This window comes from Lipophrys pholis (genome assembly GCF_963383615.2).
Source record: "Lipophrys pholis genome assembly, chromosome: 1".
In the NCBI taxonomy this organism is placed as follows: Eukaryota; Metazoa; Chordata; class Actinopteri; order Blenniiformes; family Blenniidae; genus Lipophrys; species Lipophrys pholis.
In genome coordinates this window covers 46,445,798-46,461,728 of record NC_137635.1, presented here as the reverse complement: position 1 = coordinate 46,461,728, position 15,931 = coordinate 46,445,798, and positions in this window count along the sequence as shown.

Sequence of the window (15,931 nt, the reverse complement as noted above, 5' to 3'; positions counted from 1 at the left end):
CATTCTCATTTAGAGAGGGAAACATATCATGGGACAAATTGTGTGTTTGAGTCCCGTCTAGTCGAGGGAGGGCGTGTGAAACAACAATGGAGTTTTACCATTTCACTATGTCTGCTTAATTTAGGTAACTTTGGGTTTGGGTTTTCTGAACTTTCTTGTAAATAGTTAGTTTCGGGTGTTGGTTAAAATAATTGTGACAATTCTCCAATCGGTAATTAATCTCACACTGGCACCTGATGGCTCACACTTTGGGTATCGATAAAAAGGCCGAAAACAAGAATCAATAGCAAAAGCAGAAAATTCATATTATCCGGTGGCAGAGAAGAATTAACGGCATTTCATCCAAAAATGGGAAGAAAATGACAGAATAGAGAGAGGTGTGAATGAGTGCTAGTATCGATGATGAAAAGAGCAAATGGATTTATGTCTGTTTGCTTGTTGCTCTCTGTGGCAGAGAGGTGAGATGACTGGCATCAGGTGTTAATTACCTCTCTGACCATAGGGGAGGAGCCTCCTGGACACGAGGAGGACTGAAGTGTGTGTTGGGGTGATCGACGAATAAAACGATGGTGTTTGGAAAAAACTTCCTCTGTGTGTGGACCCGACGCTGGCAGGCACGTCTGCCACGCTCTCTTATGTGCTCTCGTGACTCATGATGCTCCCACCCAGAATGTTCAGTAAAGTCCCCTTTAAGGTACTTAAATACCTTTCTTCATTTTCCTCTTAATAAGTAACACATATTGTTGTAGAGAAGTAGAATTAAGTAATGTATAGGTTGTGACAACATCATGTTAAAAATGTATGTAATATGGAAACAATGTAAGATGATAAATTATAGAAGAAAAAAAGAAACTCATTCCGATTCTGGTCAGTTTTAGATTGTCCAACAAACTTCATGAATTGGAAAAAAAACAAAACGTATCTTGGTATTTAATTCCTTCATATATCCTTTGTGTCTTTCAATAAATCCTTACAGTTGGAGATTTTAGCCTCGCAAGATTTCCAACAAGGGTTAATGCCCTGCACTTTAGACCACTGAAATCCAGCCGCCTCTACACTTGAATGATTTCCTCTCAATTTGTGACATTGTGGATAACAAAGAAGCTCTCTGTAGTCGAGATTGGCCGGAGGTTCGGTTCCCGACACTTTACTGTAATCTGGGGTTGAGGGAATAAATCTTCTTTTAATTCGAACAGCTTTTTTCTTATCTGCGGAGACGCACTAGACTAAAAGTTTTGGGTTGACTACACCAGATTTTTCTCCCTCACACGCGAACTTCAACTATTTCTTCGGGAAGCTTTCCTCTCGTCACCACTTTTACGAAAGAACTTAACCGACTTTTCCTTTTTTTGTATGTCGGTTTCTGTCTCAAACCGCAGGGATGGCATTTAAGCTGTTACCTTTTATCCCTCCTCTGTCTAAACTCTGGGTGTGTGTCCCCCCCCGCCCCCTCTCGCTCGTTTCTCTTTCCTCAGCATCAGCTTTCTCTGAATCACTGCTTCCCCATCATTTGAGTCTGAGTCCCCTCCCCCCCTCGTATCCCCTCGCTTTCGTCTTCTCCCTCAGATCTTTGGATTCCACCTCCTTTTTCCGACGTTCTACACATTTTGCAGTTTTCTCCCACTCCTCCGCGTCTCATCTCCTCACTTCTCCCGCTCTTTGAACGTGCATCAAGTTTGACTGAAACTCGCTCACACTTGCAAGTGGTAGTAACAGCTTGTTTTGTGGTGGGATGTATGGCACAAAGCAAAGCGACAACGTGTTAAAGGGTGTTTTCTTCTGCATTTGTTTACTTGATTCAGCGCCGCGGCATGCAAAAAACTAACAGCCGTAGCATGAAAAGCAGACAACTATACATGATTCTGATGTATTATTTATTAATTCACGCAGTCGGATAAAAGAAAAAAGGACGGGAACGATTGGAGCTGCTGCAGCGCTCAGGAGTGACGTATAAACTTTGTTTCCCATCCTATTGACCTCCCTTTGTCTATTCTGTGCAGGTTTTGTTTGCGCTGTGTGCAGGAGTGACTTGTGTATTATTGCTGTTTTGCAGATCTGGGGATTGGTTTTAAACTTCATTCTGCAGGGGTCACATGTAAATAAAGGTGTCCTTCCCCATGTAAACATTGCATAATTTCTCCCCTATTGCTCGTCTTTTGTAAAATTCCACGAGGACCATCTTTTGTTGGAGCCCACTTCCTCTTCATTCGTGTCAGTAAATGCACAGTAAATCAATGTGTCCTTAAAGAAGGGTGTCTAGCATCTGCAAAGAGTCAAGAAAAATGAAATTGTGAAACGTGAAGAATGACAAATCAAAGAATAACATTAACATTTGAATTCAATTCAATTTTATTTCAATAGCGCCAAATAAGACATTATCATCCCAAGACACTTTTACAAAGAAAAACCCAGCAGTTACACATGAGCAAGCAGAGGAGACGGTTCAAAGTAAAAACACATTTTTAGCAGGAGGAAACCTGCAGAACCAGAGGTGAAGACTTTCTGCTGTTTTCAGCTGGGGTGAGGCGACAGAGAGAAAAGGATAGGAAGATTGTGGGGAGGAATTCAAAACCTTGATGCTTGTTCAAGATATAATTTCTGCATGAATCAAATAACTTCAATCAAAACTTCAAGCAATTTTTTTTATTTTTATTTTTTTATTTTTATTTTATTTTTTTCGCCCTTGTCCTGTTCGGCAGCTTCAAGCAATTTTTACCTTTACCTCAATTCTGATTATTACAGGTCTATTGTCGGAAAATATCCCACAATGCCACAGTAGCAATCCCCGCTGCAGCCGGAGATGTTACTGTAAACGTCCATTAGCATGTTGCTAATTTGCCCGTGACAGGAGAAACAGACTCAGAACTTGCAGAACGTGGATGACTCCATCTTTTTTAGCGTGAAACACACTGATTTTCTCTAATTGTCAAACTTCGGGTTCACACATTCTATTTGACAATATCTTTGGTTATCGAGTGACTATTGCTTAGTGGTTGATATGCTTCACACATCCGCACAGCTAATTAGTATACCGATTAGACTGTGATTGATTTGTTGTTGTTAACAAGGAAATGAATCAATACCTCGGGTAAATGTTTTGATCATTTGAACAGTTCTGAATTGATGTTAACACCAAACATAACCGTCGCGCAGTGGGATCAATAGCTGAAGCTACTTTACGGGATTTCCAAAAGTGAATCAAATTCTTAGAACAAAAATATCAGACGAGTGAAGACAAGTCCACTTTTAACAGAAAAGACGACATGTTTGGTGTTTCCAGGTGTCCATTCATAAAAATGGCAGAAACGGTGGTTTTTCATGTGCTTTAAATGGATTTGGAGCGTCACAGATGCTGCAGTCAAACCAAGCTTGTCTTAAAGCTGTTTAATAATTATATATGCAGATTTCTTTTAAGTAGTGCGTAAAATAGGAGTATTTATAGGATATAGTGCATATATTTGCACTAAAACTGACAAAACTTCGGAACACACATACACACACACACACAAAATGCCACTGTCCTGCTCTTTTATCATATTTCGTTATAGAGTGACCACATTTCTAGTTGGTGCCACGGCAAGACAGACCAATTTTTAGACTTCAGCGTTGAAATGATGTTGAAATTATGACAATTTGGGATGATACGCGATGCTACGAGAGACGCGCGGACATGTGACAGAATGATGAAACTACCCATGAAGCCGTGTCAACCTTCCACTTATGAGGTTTTCAGATAAGAGCGATAGTCTGAAGCCAATTCCCACAGGCCGTTTGATGAAACTGCCTATTTGAGGAGCCGAGCCCTGAGGTCGAATGCAAGGCAGCAGACGGACAGCTAAACTGCAAAGAGCCTTAAAATGAGACGCGCGCACACGCACACACTTCCAGGATTCCCTGCAGGCTAACTAAGTGGTCTTTCTTTCTCTCTAGGGTCTCTCTATCCCTTCTGCTTCATCCCTCTGGCATCCGTCCAACCTCCCACCCACCCACCCACCCAACACACACACACACACACACACACATACACACACACACGCACACACACACACGTCCTCCAAATGGCTATCAGATTTACGATCAGCCATTTCCAAAGTCAACAGATGTGAACCAATTGAGGATGGATTGCAGACACACTCCTGCTCTTTTCCCATGTGTAACGCAATAAGAGAAGGAGTGCCGCAAACACACGTCGACACATTATTTTTTATTTTTCTTACGATAATAACACACACAGACCCATGCATGAGCACACACACACTTCCATTAGTGACATTTTTTTCCCCCCCACCTCCACTTATGGCATAAACTGTCATAAAGTGTGGTTTTCATCTGAAAATAATTCCCTTTTTATGGCTTTAAAAGTGACAGGCTATGAATGACAAGCCACATTTAACCAGCTTTCCTGCAGAAAAGGTCCTACCGTCAACCGAGGTTACATAAAAATATATAATTAAGGGGTTTTAGCCAACAGGCCATGCTGGGTTTGTTCAATTATCATTGTGTATATTGTTCATTTTAGCAATATCATGTTACCTGGCTCAGTTTGCAACATGGACTTCCTGAACATGGCGACAACATAAATACAGTTATGTATTCCTTTTTTTTTTTTGGTAAAGTAACTTGATGTTATTATCTCTTTCAGTTAGAATTGAATTTGAGCCATGATTAGGGTGTTACGTTGATTGATATCTATTTGTATTTGTTGGCGAATAGCATTGCACATGCTTTCAACTTGTCAGTGGCAATGAGCTCACACTTCATTGGGGCACATTTAGATACAGTCTCGCTCCAGAACGCCTCGACAGTGTGATGGTTGGCCGAGTGGAGGAGGAAGCACACATCGAGGGAGGAATGTTCTCAACCCCTAGCAATGGCCAGTAACTCAGACCAAGCCCAATGATTCTCCCAAAAAAACCCAGCTCTGTCACCTTTCCTCAGGGCCATAAATCCTCTCTTGGAAAATCCACCCCAGGTCTTAGATACCTGTTGCCCCTCTCATGTGACCAAAACCATCCAAAGTGTTATTTCTCCTGACTTTGATATGCTCTTTCCCAACAAGAGCTTCTCATCACCATCACCACCAAGTGAAACCCAGTGAGTTTACAGCTATCAACACAATACATCATCTTTCTACGTCTTCTCTATTACACTAACTTTGTTTTAAAAGAGTCGAGGATCTCCCTCCTTCTTCCTGTTTGGGAGTCAGACCTGGATCCTGCTGAAGAGCAAGAGTGAATGCAAAGAGAGCAGCAAACTTTTTGGTAGCAAATGATCAATCTGCTGATCTCTGGGCCCATTATAGAAGTATTCCAATTTGTGCAAAAAAATTGTTTTTATTTGCAACCACCTTACAAAACGTGGCTAATCTCTTACTATACTCCAACCAAACACCAGAGCCAAAGAAAAATAAAAAAATCAGAGAACAAAGGGAGCTCATTCAGCTCATTCATATGGCATGGGCTACCACAAACAGCTCAAAATAGGCGACTGAATCTTGAAATTTGGGAGACAACACTTAACTGTTTAAGTTTTCCCAATCATGTGTTGTATAGTCACAATTTCCACTTTGGGTTGTATGAAAAACTGCTACACATAACTAGCTGCTGTGAACACCATTGATATTACAGAATCTGTGCTCTCTATATTGCTGTTTCTATGATTCTGTTGCGAGCTGTTCGTCTATTTCACTTTACCTTACAATCTCCATCCATTCCTTCTGTATCCTGGATGCATTTTTGTCATGTTGTAATATGTGTGGTCAAAGTGAAGAGCTGCAATCATTTGCATATGTATTCTTAATATGCAGTGTGAGATCTCCTAATCAACATGAAACCTTGTTTAAAAAAAAAAAAAAAAAAAAAAAAAGAAGAAAAGAAAAACACCAAAGCCATTAGTGGCTGTATCCTAACAACTAACAACCACTGTGTGCATCCAAGCCTGACATATCCTTTTTCTCCCTGAGCCACAGAGGGCTATTGTTTCTCCACGAATCTATTAAACACACATCAGTGAGCCACCACTGCCAAATAGTCACTGGAAGACCATTTGCTGAAAAGGCATGTTCAAGTTATGTCTTTTTTTTTTTTTTTTTTTTAGCAACAGTGAGAATGTCTTTTTTCTTTCTTTTCTTTTTTTCTACATAAAAACAGAATTTAAAATATATAAATCTTTTTTAAGGGTTAGGGTTAGCTGACTAACCGGCTAACTACATCGTTTTCAGTGTTTCTGTTGTTTCCACGTATTTGTCAAAACAATGCAAAACATTCTTTTTACAAAAGTTGAAACAAACATTTGTTTCCAGCCTCACAGCAGACTGGCTGATTTAAATAAGCCTCCTTAAATAAGCCCAGCCCCACCCTGAATTGGGCCAATCAGGACAGGCTGGGATGAAACAAATGTCCAAGGGGTGTTTAACCCACCCTAAATTAACATCACTGAAACACTTTAATAATAAAGTACAGAGCAAACCGAAATATCATTATCACATTCACAGTATATACAAAACATCATTTTAAGCAGTCACAAATTCCTCATTAGACATATTTACACATAAATATACAAACAGTGCACCCCTACACCCAGTGGACTGTGCCATCTGCAGTCTGACGCCTTAAGTACAGCTCCTCCAGCGGCTCGCGCTCCACTTAGGAAAAGTCTGACTGGCAGGTGCAGGAAGTGCGTGGGGTGAGTTTTACAGTGAGAGGGGAATATCACCTTCTCACAGTTGGCTTATGTTAAAAAAATGTGATCGAATGCTATAGTTACACTATAATTACTCAGCAGTGATGTCCAGGAGTCACCAATTAATTCCCAATGCAATTTTATTTAGCGCCAATAAGAACATAGCTATTTTAAGTCATTCATCATGCCTTTAGTTTGTTTCTAAGTATTTTTCCTTACATTTCCTCAGGCATGTACGCTTCTGCAACATACCCGTGACACATTTTCACTGGATTCTCCCGTCTTCATCACAAGTGTCATCTGGTGGTGGTGAATGACGTGTCTTTAAATCAGCTGGTATTAGTGACCTGTCATTTTTGACGGGTAGGACATACCCCCTGCTGTCCGTCCACTCCGCAAGGAGGCTGTTCCGTGCATGTGGCGGTCCTCTTCACTAACTCGGAATATCGTTTCTGATAAAGACGGGACAATCCAGTCGAAACATGCAAAGCTGTGTTGTAAAAACCGACTTGCCTGAAAAAGAGAAACTACTGGAAAGACATTGTTCTCCGAGCCATCCAAAATTCAATAACAAAGATTCCATAGTGGCTGATGTACAGTCAATATCAGAGATGCAACAGCTGCTCTTTTACCCGTTCTAGAGGGGAAGAAATGCTTCTGCACAGGCATTATTTTGTCAGTCACCAGCTAGTCAAGCAAAAAAAAAGAAATATACTCAAAGACACTTCTCTGACTGTGTGCCCAAATAGAAAAATAGCTGAGCTCAGAGGAAAAACTGACATGCACAAAATCGTATTCATTTAGCACAGTTACCATCATGAACATAGAATATCTGGGATTGTTACCGATAGCCCATAGTTTTCTTTTCTTTTCTTTTGAGATTGTTTGCACGAGCACTGTTATGATCGACCACTTTCTCCACCACCATGTTCAACGCTTTGCGCGCCCAATAAGCAAAACTTCAATCCAAACGATATGATTTCCAGGAGAATGTTCTTTTGTAAAAAGGGTCCAATCCACATTTAGATGTTTTGTGTGTGATATTACTCATGTTGTTATTCATGGTTGATAACTTGCCAAACTCAAACTATTGCACAAGAATACACTGTATCTAAGTCATTGTGACTCTTGAGCTCAGATTTGGCTTTAAAACTAACTACAGCAATACTTCAGGCAGGATTCACACACCTTTTTTTGCAACAGCAATTTTATCGGCGGTTTATTTCTTTCATTCTTTGCCTCACGCATTGATCCGACTGGGCATTAATATCCTGTACCTCTGATTCCCCATAGTAGGGCGCAGCGGCAACACTAGTTTCAGGTTCTGTTATACACAAGTTTTATAAGAGTGAGTTATTAGTCCACCAAGAAACCCCCAGCCTGGAGAACCGGGGCGGGGGATCACTCTTTGACTGGTCTCTACCCTGCAACCGGTTCAACATGGATGGCCCTAAGAGGACTACAATACTCCAGCTGATAGAGATCTAGAGGTCCTGGTGACACACAAACTACCCCACCACGATGAGGTACTTATTTCCCCACATACAATATGCCTGATTTCACCTTTTGGCATCATGTTAAAATGGTTCAAAATAAATGGGAATATGAGCACAAAGCAAAGTCAAATCTTGAATCACATGCTCCCATCTCGCATCCTTCCTAATCAACCCATTCATTCAGCTTGTTGTGGCAGTAGGATTCAAGGCCAATAAAAACAAAATTTATTATCCTGTTTGTTTCATGCTTTAATTGATAAGACCCATTACGTCTTACCCTTAAGTAGCCTCGTCTAACACTTTGACAACCAGTGGACAAGGCCAGAATACCACATTTCTGAAACCTTGGAAGGACCTTTTTTTTTTTTTTTTTTCTTCCTGCAAAAAACATGTGAAAATAACAAGACATATTTTTTAAAATTATGCTGTGGGCAACATTTCCTATTCCAGACTGCTGTCAATCTGTTTTCAACATTTGACCATTTTAACTGATTTCCACCCCTGCTCCACTTGACCATGAGGTCAAGGTCTAATTAAGAAACAGTTTAAAATGAATCACAGACTGAAACATTGATCACATCAGCATTAACATAAATAGGCCTGAAAGTGCCCGCTAATGGATTTGATCCATATGGTGCAAAACCCCAGAGGCCCTCAAGGGGAGGGGAAGGTGGGAGTATATGAGCCGGCTGGGGGTTGGTCTGCAAAGCCACTGAGTGAATTTTGCACAACAGATGCCGGGTTGTGTTAAAACTCCACCGCTGATCTATTACGCGGGAGAGGAAAGTGTTCAACCTGAGGCAAGCGACACAATGAGGAAGCTTAAAAGTGAGTCGTTAGTATCAACACCAACATTGTTCTCTGGCAGTTTGACAGTTTGGTAAGAGGATAACGACCTGAGTGCAAGGCTGTGGAGAATTGTAGCCTAAATTACCACATTATCTCTCCGAATGCCATCCTCTGACAAGTGCAACACAATAAATGCCTTCCAGGAGAGTCTGCCTCAAAATGTTTACGCCGCTATCATCACATCTCTCCGCGCTAGGCCGCTTTTCACGCCGCCTTTTGTGTTCGTAGCAACTGCGGTGCCCATGAGAAGTATTCACCCCTTCGGGTTTAGTGCTCGCACGAACCAATTCATGGTCAATATTCTCTTAAAAACACATTTCCACAAAGACGTTGTAAAAGAAAACATAAATGAATCTTACATTAGAAATAAAACATTTACAGACTAAAATATATTTTTCCGTTTCTGAAAATGTGGGAATAAGTACAACCGCTTCGCCTTGAGTCAAAATGTTCAGGGTCTCTCTGTTTACACATACGCACACACAATGTGTACATTTCAATCAATCACAGTTAATATTCTAAAGTTTTTATAGCAGATCTTCATGCTTCGCAGAAACAGAAACAGAAAAACAGGACAAGAATGGGAAAAAAAAACAAACAATGGGGTCGATGTGAAAGAGAATTTCTATTAAAGCTAATGTTTGCCCTCAGATCCTCAGGCAGACAGTTTCAGTATCTCGCAGGCTGATGGCTGGAGGAGGCTTCACCAAATCTCTTTGTTCTTCATTTTGCTTTGACTAACGGTCATAGCTGAGAATACTCGAGGATCCATGCCGGCTCATACACCGCGAGCATAAGGGTCACCCGTGTGTCCAAGTCAAATCGATCTGCTTCCCTGAGTCCATTAGTTGGCAGCACCAAGAGAGAGGTTGTTCAGATGGACATTTTCAACATTGCCACATAAAACGATCAAGTAGATTTCAACCCGAGATAAAACATTTCTATTAAGGGTTGTTGTTGTAAGTGACAGTTGAATCTTGAATGTCAGTTGTTCCAGCACTGATCTATTTATTGTCAGCATACCTACAATCAATGTCTTTTTCTAAATGGGATTTTTCTATTAGGACTAATTGTTGGATTGATATTTTGAGAATGGCTTTGAAAACCCACTAAATACAGTGATGTCGGAAACACTGTGTTTCTCAGTCTGTGAGGAAATCCTGTGTCTTTCTGATCGTTTCACAGAGTTGCTTTGAGTCATCATTGCAGAAAGAGGCCGAAGTGATCATGCTCGTTTATATACAGTGGGGCAAAAAAGTATTTAGTCAGCCACCGATTGTGCAAGTTCTCCCACTTAAAATGATGACAGAGGTCTGTAATTTTCATCATAGGTACACTTCAACTGTGAGAGACAGAATGTGAAAACAAATCCAGGAATTCACATTGTAGGAATTTATTTGTAAATTATGGTGGAAAATAAGTATTAGGTCAATAACAAAAATTCAACTCAATACTTTGTAATATAACCTTTGTTGGCAATAACAGAGGTCAAACGATTACTATAGGTCTTTACCAGGTTTGCACACACAGTAGCTGGTATTTTGGCCCCTCCAGGCAGAGCTCCTCTAGAGCAGTGATGTTTTGGGGCTGTCGCCGAGCAACACGGACTTTCAACTCCCTCCACAGATTTTCTATGGGGTTGAGGTCTGGAGACTGGCTAGGCCACTCCAGGACTTTCAAATGCTTCTTACGGAGCCACTCCTTCGTTGCCCGAGCGGTGTGTTTGGGATCATTGTCATGCTGGAAGACCCAGCCATGTTTCATCTTCAAAGCTCTCACTGATGGAAGGAGGTTTTGGCTCAAAATCTCACGATACATGGCCCCATTCATTCTTTCCTTAACACGGATCAGTCGTCCTGTCCCCTTAGCAGAAAAACAGCCCCAAAGCATGATGTTTCCACCCCCATGCTTCACAGTAGGTATGGTGTTCTTGGGATGCAACTCAGTATTCTTCTTCCTCCAAACACGACGAGTTGTGTTTATACCAAAAAGTTCTATTTTGGTTTCATCTGACCACATGACATTCTCCCAATCCTCTGCTGTATCATCCATGTGCTCGCTGGCAAACTTCAGACGGGCCTGGACATGCACTGGCTTAAGCAGGGGGACACGTCTGGCCCTGCAGGATTTGATTCCCTGTCAGCGTAGTGTGTTACTGATGGTAACCTTTGTTACTTTGGTCCCAGCTCTCTGCAGGTCATTCACCAGGTCCCCCCGTGTGGTTCTGGGATTTTTGCTCACCGTTCTCATGATCATTTTGACCCCACGGGATGAGATCTTGCGTGGAGCCCCAGATCGAGGGAGATTATCAGTGGTCTTGTATGTCTTCAATTTTCTGATAATTGCTCCCACAGTTGATTTTTTCACACCAAGCTGCTCGCCTATTGTAGATTCACTCTTCCCAGTCTGGTGCAGGTCTACAATTCTTTTCTTGGTGTCCTTCGACAGCTCTTTGGTCTTGGCCATAGTGGAGTTTGGAGTCTGACTGTTTGAGGTTGTGGACAGGTGTCTTTTATACAGATAACGAGTTCAAACAGGTGCCATTAATACAGGTAACGAGTGGAGGACAGAAGAGCTTCTTAAAGAAGAAGTTACAGGTCTGTGAGAGCCAGAGATCTTTCTTGTTTGAAGTGACCAAATACTTATTTTCCACCATAATTTACAAATAAATTCTTTAAAATTCCTACAATGTGAATTCCTGGATCTTTTTTCACATTCTGTCTCTCACAGTTGAAGTGTACCTATGATGTAAATTACAGACCTCTGTCATCATTTTAAGTGGGAGAACTTGCACAATCGGTGGCTGACTAAATACTTTTTTGCCCCACTGTACCTGCAGGACGTGGTCAGAAAAAGTAAAGTAGTGATGTCATATTTAATCACAGTATGAATCATGCAGGTATTACTAGAGTAGACACTTCCGGGGGATGTTTGTCGCACAGAATGCCATCAGACTTTATAACCTTGTACAAAATTCCAGTCATAAATATATTCCGTTCAAGCAAACTCTCAAATTATGAATATGAAATATGGGCATATTTGACAACTTTTACATAATGTATTATGAATAAACATCTCCTAATTAAATAACTTCTTTTTTTTTTTCTCTCTTCACAAAAAATGACCTCTAAAGAAACAAGAAAAATAAAATAAGAGCTGCTGGTGCAGAATATTGTGATCTTTTTTTCTTGTAGGTACATTCTTCTAGCCTCTAGTTCACAAATCATCACGACGACTGGCTGTGGACACAGACTCCAAAGTGGGGGCAACAATCAGCAACCGGCTCCGCATGGATGACATCAAGCTGTAAGCCAAGAACAAGTGAGAAACTGACACACTGATCCACACCTCCAGGATCTACACTGCTGACGTAGAGATGTCTTTCAGATTAGACAGGTTTTGGTTGGATGGTATCGAAGAGACACGGGGGGGACCAGAATTGAAGAGGGAGACCTCGTCAAAAATTCTAGGCGCTGTCTTTTAAAACATCACGTCAAGTAAAGAACCTGGGCTTCCTTTTTGACTCTGAGCTTATTTTTAATCCACATTCCATGTGCCATTCCATTGGCATGTGGTTGAAACAGATTTTTATCATGGAAAGGCCGCTACTCACCGCGCAATTTTTTTGCTGCGGCAGATGAAAAAGAACAATCATGGGAGAATCGTGGTGATTTCTGTGGTCTTGGCTCTAAATTGGTGGTCCTACGTCGCACGGTGAGCCCGGTTTTTGGGGTGATCGTGGCTGCTGCCGCCGCCTGTTTGTGACGTTTACATGTAGTGTGTTTTGTTGGAAAATGAATGACCGTAACAGTAATTTGCTAACGTACAATGCTAGTAGATGCTAACAAGTACTTACTTCAAGCCCTCTTTGCTAAATTGGCAAAGCAAGTTGGCCTCTTTCCGACCACGACCGCGGCCATACTCGCTTCCTTCTCATTTTGTGGGGATTTCTTTCCAAACACATAAATGTCATAATGTCAAGGCCTCCATTCAAGGTTTGTGTTTAGGACGAGTTGTTGTTGTTGTTGTTGTTGTTGTTGTTGATGATGTGTAATCACGTATTCTAGCACAATTGCGTTGACTGACGTCATCGTAGGCTGTGACTCAGCTTGCGTTTTCATCATGCTATCTGCACACTGCAAACTTCCTGTCGTGGACAGAAGTTTATTAGATTTGTTGCGTACAGTGTGGCGGAGCTGTGAGTTTATAGAATTGTTAAAATGGCACAGTTTGTTGGAGCCTTAAAGGATATATGTTTCCCTCTCAGGCCAACCCAGAGATGCATTTGTCTGTGCGACATTACGGCAGTTTTAAAGGCATTGCATTAGCGTTCCTTGTCTTTTAAGATTAATGTTTAAGTTTTATTTTAATGGTTCTTAAAACTTTTTATAGCCTTTGCTCCTTCTCATCTTACAGATGTATTTTACCTTATGAACCCTGGTGAACCCCCAGGTCCTCCGGCACCGTCCTCTTAATGATTCCCTCCCTTTGTAGAACAGCCTGACGGAGAACCGGAGGGCTGCAGAAAATGTTCATGATTTTAAAAGCAGGCTCAAGACTTTCCTTTTTATTACGGCTTTTATCTAATGTCCCTTTATAACCTGTTGTAGGATTTTAGAATTTTTATTCATTCATTTGCTTATCTTTGATTTATATATATATATATATATATATATATATATATATATATATATATATATATACTGTATATATGTGTGTGTGTGTGTGTGTACAATGGCAGGAAGTTGGCTTTGGGTGGATATCACTGTTTTTAGCCTGTGCTGCATTTTATTGTGCTAAAAGTGCTATCAAGTTTGGTTGGTTGTTTGCTTGATTGGTTGGTTGTTTGCTTGGTTGGTTGGTTGGTTGGTTGGTTAGTTGGTTGGTTGTTTGGTTTCATTGAAGTCCAAAGAAGCCAGTGGAATGGTCAGAACGAGCACAGGTACAAGCCAGTCCTCAGATCCCCAGCTGTGACCCTACGCTGGCCAAAGGGAGGAGACAGATGCACCAAACACACCAGATGTGTTGTTTGTAAAAACTACTAATTGAGTTTGTCACTATTGATTTCCCAGCTAATCACTAGCAAAACCAGATATCATAGATCCCCATAATCCAATACCACAAATTATAAATCACCATTGTCAAAGGGTCATTTTTTGAGTTATATGATGAATCATCATTATCATCATTTGCTGCATTCGGAGGGCAACCATCACATATTTGACATATTTTTCTTCCTACATTTATCATGGCGTTAAATATGTGTGACTTTGCCACTACAGCTCCAACAGTATTAAAATGACATTTTATAAAGAGTGTTGCACATTTTTTTAATTCATTTGACTAAATTTAACATGTTCTGATGGGACTTCTGTCAAATCTGCTCAAGAGTAATTTCTATTATTTACCGTGGCTTGAAACCTTTGAGGAGTCAGACTGTCATAAGTTCAGTATGTGATTTCAAAGAGAAGCTGCTGATTTCTCCTCTCTTGCTGCCCGTCTCGCTCCACACAGAGAAGCCAAGCCTTTAATAAAGCACAGTCGCAGCCAAGAGTGCTTTGTGTTAGCACACACACGACTGTGTGCATTTGTGTGCACGTTTTAGCATTGGTGCACTTTGTCAATGCACGTTGTGTCCTGGGTGCATCGGTGTGTGTGTGTGTGTGTGTGTGTGTGTGTGTGTGTGTGTGTGTGTGTGTGTGTGTGTGTGTGTGTGTGTGTGTGTGTGTGTGTGTGTGTGTGTGTGTGTGTGTGTGTGTGTGTGTGTGTGTGTGTGTGTGTGTGTGTGTGTGTGTGTGTGTGTGTGTGTGTGTGTGTGTGTGTGTGTGTGTGTGTGTGTGTGTGTGTGTGTGTGTGTGTGTGTGTGTGTGTGTGTGTGTGTGTGTGTGTGTGTGTGTGTGTGTGTGTGTGTGTGTGTGCCGACTTCACCCCGCTGATGAACCCTGGCAGCCGTTGTCACATTAAACATGGATGCCACGCAGCCAGTGTTCATTTGCCGCCATGAGCCATTAGTCGACCGCCACTCGCTATAAAATAGCAGGGTAAAGACGGAGGCACACCGGGGTGCACGAGTAAAACCATTAATCACTCTGTGCTCCTTTTGTAGGTGTGTGTGTGTGTGTGACTCAGGTGTTTCTAACAGAGTGAGGACCTTCATTTGTTCTCACGGCTCGCATTGTGAAGATTTGTGATTCATGCCGCGACAGAGAAGCAAGTCTTTGGTTAACATTTTACTGCAATTGCTGTTAAAGTTGTATTCTAAACCCCCTATATTATTCATAGTGTGTAGGTGTTTGGTCATAGCGCACACAAATAAGAGCAAAATCAGCAGTTTTGCAAAAGAAAGACCAAATGTAAGCAGTGTTCCAAAAATTCAAACTGGGGCTCCAAAAAACAACTATATATATATATATATATATATATATATATATATATATATACACAAATAATGAATCGACTAATTTCCTAATTCAGAAAATCGTTTATGACTTCTAATGATAACGATGCTATTAGTTTTAGCACAAAGTTCATTGCTAGTAAAACCTAGTGATTTCCTTGTTGGTCAACTCTGGTTTACTTTTGGATTCTTTTCCAACCTGCATAAATAGACCACCGTGTACCAGTATTCTAGCAGTGGCATGAATAGGTCCTGTGATACTCATTAATGAAACAGGAAATGTGGACACTTATGGAAAAGTGCTGGGGTGGAGAACCCAATACAGGTCATGTCAGAAGTAAAACTGAATGTCGAAGCCCAGTCCAGAGAAATAATCAAAAATCGAAGCAGGAAACAAAGACCGGGAACAAGGTGGGAGGTACACAGAATCTAGACAAAAGTCGGAATTAGGTTTGAAAAACCGGTTCTTGTTGAGAATGGGGTGAAAAGTGTGCCAAGCATCGCAACA